Source organism: Anabrus simplex, chromosome 8 (assembly GCF_040414725.1).
Source record: "Anabrus simplex isolate iqAnaSimp1 chromosome 8, ASM4041472v1, whole genome shotgun sequence".
Classification (NCBI taxonomy): domain Eukaryota; kingdom Metazoa; phylum Arthropoda; class Insecta; order Orthoptera; family Tettigoniidae; genus Anabrus; species Anabrus simplex.
The window spans coordinates 230905740-230912970 of NC_090272.1; the positions used below are offsets into that span (position 1 = coordinate 230905740).

The 7231-nt window shown below is 39.6% G+C and overlaps 1 non-coding gene across 1 annotated transcript; it reads left to right on the forward strand.

Annotated features, from left to right (window-relative positions):
- The first annotated feature begins 3063 nt into the window (after positions 1-3063).
- TRNAS-CGA (transfer RNA serine (anticodon CGA)) lies at positions 3064-3137 on the forward strand. The gene has a single exon. It is a non-coding gene; the product is annotated as a tRNA-Ser (tRNA).
- The last annotated feature ends 4094 nt before the right edge of the window (positions 3138-7231 follow it).

The following is a 7231-nucleotide window of genomic DNA, read 5'->3' on the forward strand; positions in this document are numbered from 1 at the left end:
AACTTGCCGTGCGATATCTGTGAACAAAGGCCCATTTAGAGTATTACCATTTTACAATTCAAATTATTTTTGTTTCCAGGTAGATACTCTATCAGTTATTCTGTGCTCTTTAAATATGCTGTAAAAATTATAAACATTTGTTCCAGTTGAATTAACGAAAATGTTGTTTTTACTTTCTTTCAGTGAGAACATTTTGTATGACCATATTATTTTCCAACGAATCTTACTAATAAGGTTAAATATATGATTATCAATCAAACATGACATCGAAGTCTTGGCCTTTTGACCAGCATTCTTGACATAAATATGTTTTATGGCTAGGGATCATCTGACAATTTCTGTCAGGAATATGACGATACAAAATTTGTGACGCTGGTGCAGGTTGTGATGTGAAGTACTGATGGATGGGCATGAATGAGAGACATGCAGAAGGTTCTTTTTACTAAGAATATCTCATCTCATCACACTCCAGAGAAGTGGTTATTTCATTCATGGTGCCAGGTCCCCTCTTCCGATGCAGTGAATCCTACACCTCTTTCGACTCCCAATTCGATACAGTTGTCTCTCGGAAACCATTCCTTAGATGCAAATAAATTTATGGTTATCAATTTGAGTTTCATTTACTGAAAGACATTTATAATGATTTGATTTTCATAAAAGCAAACATGATACTATTTTACATCCTGGTGATGGAGCACTATAATCTTCGTGGTTCGGATACAGGTGGAATATTCTCGTGTCGTATTCCAGATGGAGCTTGTATAAACCAGGAGAAGAGAAGACCAGAGGGGTGAGGTTGTCACTATGCCGCGGGTCTGGGAGCTCCTAACTGATTTACTACTTGGGAAATAGACACATAACGATATGTTGCCGTTGGTAAACATTAGTTTTGTTCTGTTCCGGACTGATGGGCGAAGTTACCTCCAAACCTCACTATCCTGACCTTTGCGTACATTAATTCAATGAGCTAAAAATAATTTATATTCCCCTTCACTTTCAATTTCTAATCCATCATTCTCAATTCTTGTTCAGTGACTGAACCATGTTAAACTGCGTTTAATATGTCCCCTTCTGAATAACTGAGTACACATTCCCCGCCACTACAAATGGAACCATATAAGCTCCATGCTTCGTCTATCGTAAACTTGTCGACATTAAACAGCTTCTAGTTACAGATACGCCGAAATTCCCTTCATTAGTGAAGTATACAGTACAATACAGATTTCACTAAGTTTGAAAACAGTTTTCGACAAAGACAACGATGTATAAATAAGGCATAGGACAAGACTAGTCTTAAAAGTCAACCGTCCGGACTCTATTACACAAAGACAGATGTAGAGTGTAATCCATTGCAGTGAAACCTTTATGACGTATACCTTTCTGCAGTGCTGGCGCACGTGACGTGATGGTGATGGAAATGGAAATGTGAGAGTAAAATATTTCTGTGTTTCTGTGAAAAGTAATGTGATTGCTTGAACTGGATTAGACAACATCGTGTGAGTTTATGGGTTAAAATGGATAAAATTCCAGTGAGATCCCAAGCGAAATATAAAACCAGTAAAGTGACGTCTCTCTTTCAATAACTTGCCGCTACATCGAGAGAGGAGAGGAATGACAGAGCTAACAGAGTGTTCGTGATGGAAAGCACTTTAGCAGATCGGAGCAATCACAGGGTGCGGCAGATTTACAGCTGAGCGTCAGGGCAATTCACTATTCTACAAAGTTGCAAGCAATCAGAATGAAATATATCTGATGTTAGATTATCATTTCTGTCTGCAGCTTAGTGACTGTCCCGTGGATTTACAGATTCGAATCTTAAAACCTGGTAGAAGGGCTTGGAAGGTCGAAGGGTAGAACCAAGTCGTACGATGTCACCATGTAAATAATAACGGCGTGTGGTCTCCAGAAAGGCCTCGTGCAGTTCTTTCGAGTTGGCGGCTCATAGGCAACGTGGGCGGCGTCCGTAAGAATGAGGTCCTACCTATGATGAATTCAAATGCTGATGACAGAACACACACACCTAGCCCCCAAACGATCGTAATTACTAATGCAGATTATAGTCCCCGAGCCCGTCGAGAATCGAACTCGGGACCACTTGGACCAAACGCCAGCACGCATTGGGACTGAATACCATCTGCATGATCTCCTGCACAGCAATGGGTCTGCCAGAAAGGTTACAGTTTCTTTGAAGTGGCGGTATAATTTGAGTACCAGGAATATAGACTTCTAACTGAATTGGTCTGCGAAGAAGGGAACTAAACACTTTTCAAATTTTTTGTCATTTTCACGAATTATTATTAATTTGACCAAGGCGCATCGTCCTGTGTTGAGAGGAGGTGTGTGCATCATTTTATAAGGGGAGAACACTCATATCAACTTTCTTCATCATGAGAAGAAACGAATTATGTCGGCGACATAGTAGAATCAGTAGAACAGACATTGATGTAACTAGAGCGATTAAACTTCGTAACTCATTAGAGATTGATCGTAAAATAGCATAAGCGAAAAGGAAATGTCATTCTCGCTTGATGTGTGGAGGTGTAACTTGAGGAATAGCAGGGGCAAAATTGTTCGTATTTCCTAGTATATAAGGCCCTAGAAATCCAATAGTAGTAAGTTTACTTTAAGTCTTAAATTTAACTTACAATTTGTCAGTTTTTAATTTAGTCTGTGATAATTTTATTTTCAATTCTATTAATTTATTTAGCCTTAATTATTTAAATTTAGTATTTTATATTGGATTGTAGACAAAATGTAGTTATGTGTAAATAAATAAGTAAATAAATAAATAAATAAATAAATAAATAAATAAATAAATAAATAAATAAATAAATACAATGAATATTGAATTTTCACGACCGCATTATAATCGAAACCGACTTTCAACCTATTAGGTCGTGTTACGTACATTTAGTACGTATTGAAGAGATATTAAGTGCAGAACAAAAATGGTCAACCAGACACCAGTGGGATCCGAACCCACAACTCCCGATTTCGCGTCGGTTGCTCTACGAACTGAGCTATGGTGGCTTAGATCCTTTCCAACAGAACAAAGATGGCCTAGGCCACCATAGCTCAGTTGGTAGAGCAACCGACGCGAAATCGGGAGGTTGTGGGTTCGGATCCCACTGGTGTCTGGTTGGCCATTTTTGTTCTGTACTTAACATCTCTTCAATACGTACTAAATGTACGCAACACGACCTAATAAGTTGAAAGTTGGTTTCGAAAATAAATACAACTTCTAAACACTTTGGAAATTAAACCTCCCTTCCTAACACACTGACAATTCATCGGCCTTCTGTCGAAGATGCTCGAGGCAAACACATTCTACTAATGAGCCATCTCTTAGTCGGTAAATCAATTATCTAGAAAGCTGAGGAGGAGGTCTGTGTTTACTTTCAGCCTAGAGGTACACGTAGATGACCTTCAAAGGAAACAGCTATTAGCAGTAGTGTTCAGATTCCTGTACAAACGGTTAATCATGAGAATTGAATTTGGAAACTAACGAACTTGAATTGTGGAGACCTCTTCAGGCCAATCACATGTCTGCATAATATTTTGCCCATCCACAGGAACTTGGGAAACAGATGGCTGAACTCGAACATCACTTTATCCCCTCTAGTACTAAACTGCCCTGAATTAACATGTGTGAACTAGAGGACAAACAGAATGAGCGAGAGAGCAAATGTCTTGCGTTATCAATGTCAAAAAGCTGAATAATGGACAAGTATGACAGAGCATGACAGAGGTCCGCCAACGTCCGGGAGATTAGGCAAGGAACACATACGAAGAAGATCCTAGAATGCAAGAGTTTCTTTTCAAAATGTTATTTCATGATATACTTGACACTGCCAAACTGACAATATCTTACAATACAAATTGAGAAACCTATGTATAATTTAGAATAAAAGACATACATTCATTCTAATGATAATACAATGAAAGCAATTCTTCGTGATAAAGGCGTGTAGAAAAGTAATATAACATATTAAAACATTTTCACAGATTTAATTAAGTGGGTGTAGCGTAGAGGTGATGTAGAGGCATTCAACATTTGAATTCCCCAGCACACGATGGTCTCATTCGGTACATCAAAGCGTCGTGAGAACATGGCGAGTAGTTTAGGAACGGTGCCCCTTGCACACACCATGATGTCCTCCAGGTTGTACTTCTATAGGGAGTGGTTGGTGAAAATATCCTCTTTTCTTTCTTCGTCGACTTCAGCGGGCCGTTGCACATGCGATTGAAACCTGATTGTCGCCTCGAGAAATTTTTTATTCTTTTGCCTACTGATATGAAAGCGATTCCCTTTTCTACGTACTGTATCGGTCAAGGACGACCGGTTGGAACAGTGTCTGGCATTTCGTAGGTATTCGCCAAATGGGCAGGATCCTAAGTTTCAATCTCAATAATAACGAAAAACAGATATCCTGTGTATCTCTGTTTGTCTGTTGAATGACTCCTAAATATGAGGTTCTCTATGAGCTTCAACCTTGTAGGAGTTGTACCTAAGGTAAGTAAAGTAAACTCGTGTCCTCATCCTGAGGTGGTGCAGCTCTTTTCAGGCACACCCCCGTTGGAGGTGAGCTGCATGTACCATTTTAACCACATACCAGCCCTCCTGCCATTCTTAAATTCCTGGCAGTACCGGGAATCGAACCCGGGCCCCCGAGGACGGCAACTAATAACACTAACCGTTACGCTATGGAGGCGGACTGTACCTAAGGTAGTAAATGATTAAGATAATGGAAGTAAACGAGGCAACCATCCCCTCTTAATACTAATCAGAGAAAATAGAAGAGTTTCGTTCCGTCAAATAATGAACGCATCGGTGCAGGAAAAGGAAATGGCCACGAGGAACGTAAAAGAAGGAATGATCTTCCTTGGTGGCGTAAATCTTATGCCATCGGAGTCCTGCACAGGAGGTCGTGTAGGAATGATAAAAGTGACGTGGCTGGCAAAAGTAAAAATGAAGAACTCAGCAAGAAACCCTTTGTCCGCCAACCAATACTCTTAATTAATAATCATAGGGAGTACCCTCTTAGTCAGCGTGGATATATTCTACGTCGATCCGAATCCTTCGTTGAGGTCTTTGGTTCAGAGGGTCCCGGGTTCCGCCGGTATCATCCTATGTACTCTGGGTCAATAGACCGCACCAGATCACAACAACAACGACTACGGCGTCACAGATTTCAGTGCCAATGCCGTGATTACATCCAAACGCTATCGGTGTGAACGTAGAATACATCTTTGTTTTTCTTCTTTTCTACCGCTTTTCTCACGCCAGTGGTATCGCAGCTCCGACTCATTTATCCCTGTTTAACGGCTTGATGCCCTTCCTGACACCAACCTTTGTGGACAGATTTAATCATTATTATAATCACTGTGGTGGTTCATAGCGCTTAGCGTTGTCTAAATATGAAGAGGAGAGTGTCAGGAGAAACAAAAGCACCCAGTTTCGAATCCAGAAGAATTAATCAGATGCTCTGCTTACTGTTGTTTATCTTTCATTGATTTTCTCAGAGGTGGAAATAGTTGGCTCCTTATGGTTTTCACTACCTTATTTTTCTAAATAGCTTTAGTAACACGACAAACTTACGACAATGTGTTTGCATTTGCATCTGCGGGGAATTTTAATGATCTGCGAGCCTGTCACACCGAACCCGTGATGTCGGAAAGCTTTTCTGCATGCAATTCACCACTTTACTTTGAAGCTACGTACAGTATATAAATATCAGTTTATGTTAGTTTTTAGTGAATCTGGGGTGAACAAATAAAGTGGAATATGAAAATATTGGGAATAAAAGACACAGAGATATTCTATACCCGTGTTCTCAGTGCGAAAGGTACCTGGGTTTGGAGCACGCTGCATTTCTGTAGAATGACTCTAAAGGTGACGTGTAAATGTGCTATGGTGTTGAACTGATAGTTAGGATTAGATTTTATAATTTTAACGATTTTTGGTTTAGAAAGAAAATTATCTATAGTCTGTACAAAAATCAGTGTGCAGTGATAGGAATCGAAGGCTATGAAAAGGAAGTAGCAACCCAGAAAGGAGTGAGGCAGGGTTGCAATTTGTTTTCACACAATTTAAATGTTTATATAGAACAGGCTGTAAAGGAAATGAATGAGGAATTTGGAAAGAAAATCACAATCCAAGGAGTGTAGATCAAAATTCTGAGATTTGATGACGATATAATAGTTATTTTATCTCGTACTCAAGAATATGTGGAGAAATTGGTGAATAGTATGGACATAGTGCAGGAGAAGGAGAACAGGATGTATATAAACAAATCCAAAACAAATGTAAAGGTGTGCAGTCGAAACAAGTCAGTGATCGAGCAAAATGTTAGATTAGGAAACGAAGTCTTAAAGTCTTGAAGGAAGTAGATGACTATTTATCAAGGAAATGAAAATGGGACACATTTAGGACTCAAATGAGCTCGTTATCATTTTAAAAGAAAATGGATTTGTGAAAGTTTTCGAAAATATTATTATATCCTCTAAGCCTCACACGATTAAAAATTGAGAAGAAGTAGTCTTCGCTTCGAAATTAATATGCGTAAAACCATTATTAGTGGTAATGAAATACGAGTCAACCTGGTTTCTGTCGCCCTGTGTAGAGTGCGAATCTCATATCTTCATCAATATCAAGGAATATATCCGCAATCTTAGTAGATCTCATCAAACAGCAAGCACTGAGGGAGCTAAGTAGCATCAATCTGATTAAAAGCACCTGTGATCGAGGTGAGAGGTGAACAAGAACTGGCTGTACGAGCAGAAAGATCAGAGGTAACTGGCTGCCAATTTGTCGCTCAGAGCGACGTCAGCGACAGGAGGCTGATTACATGTCAATTTGTTCCATTGCTCATTACATTCGGCACCAACGTTCTGTCACAATAAAATAATTAGTAACATTGTCTGTCCGTAAAAGTTAATTTCTTTCATTTCATTTCAACATCATTATTTCATTTCCATCCAGTACCTTTCCTCTAGACTTTCTATCCGTAATTACCTTGGCTCTTGTTCTCTCTTTCTTTACTAGTTTCCTCCATTTCCTCCTTCTGTCTATCTGATGAGAGCAAAAAGGTGTTCATATCACCAGTTAGAACGCCTGGAAGATATGCAGAGCCACTTAACGGCGTGGACGGACAAACTGCAGACCTAACTCCTAGCCATTCCACTGCAAGGACACCTGTTATCACTGCTGTAGAGCGGGTTGTGGCGTCCC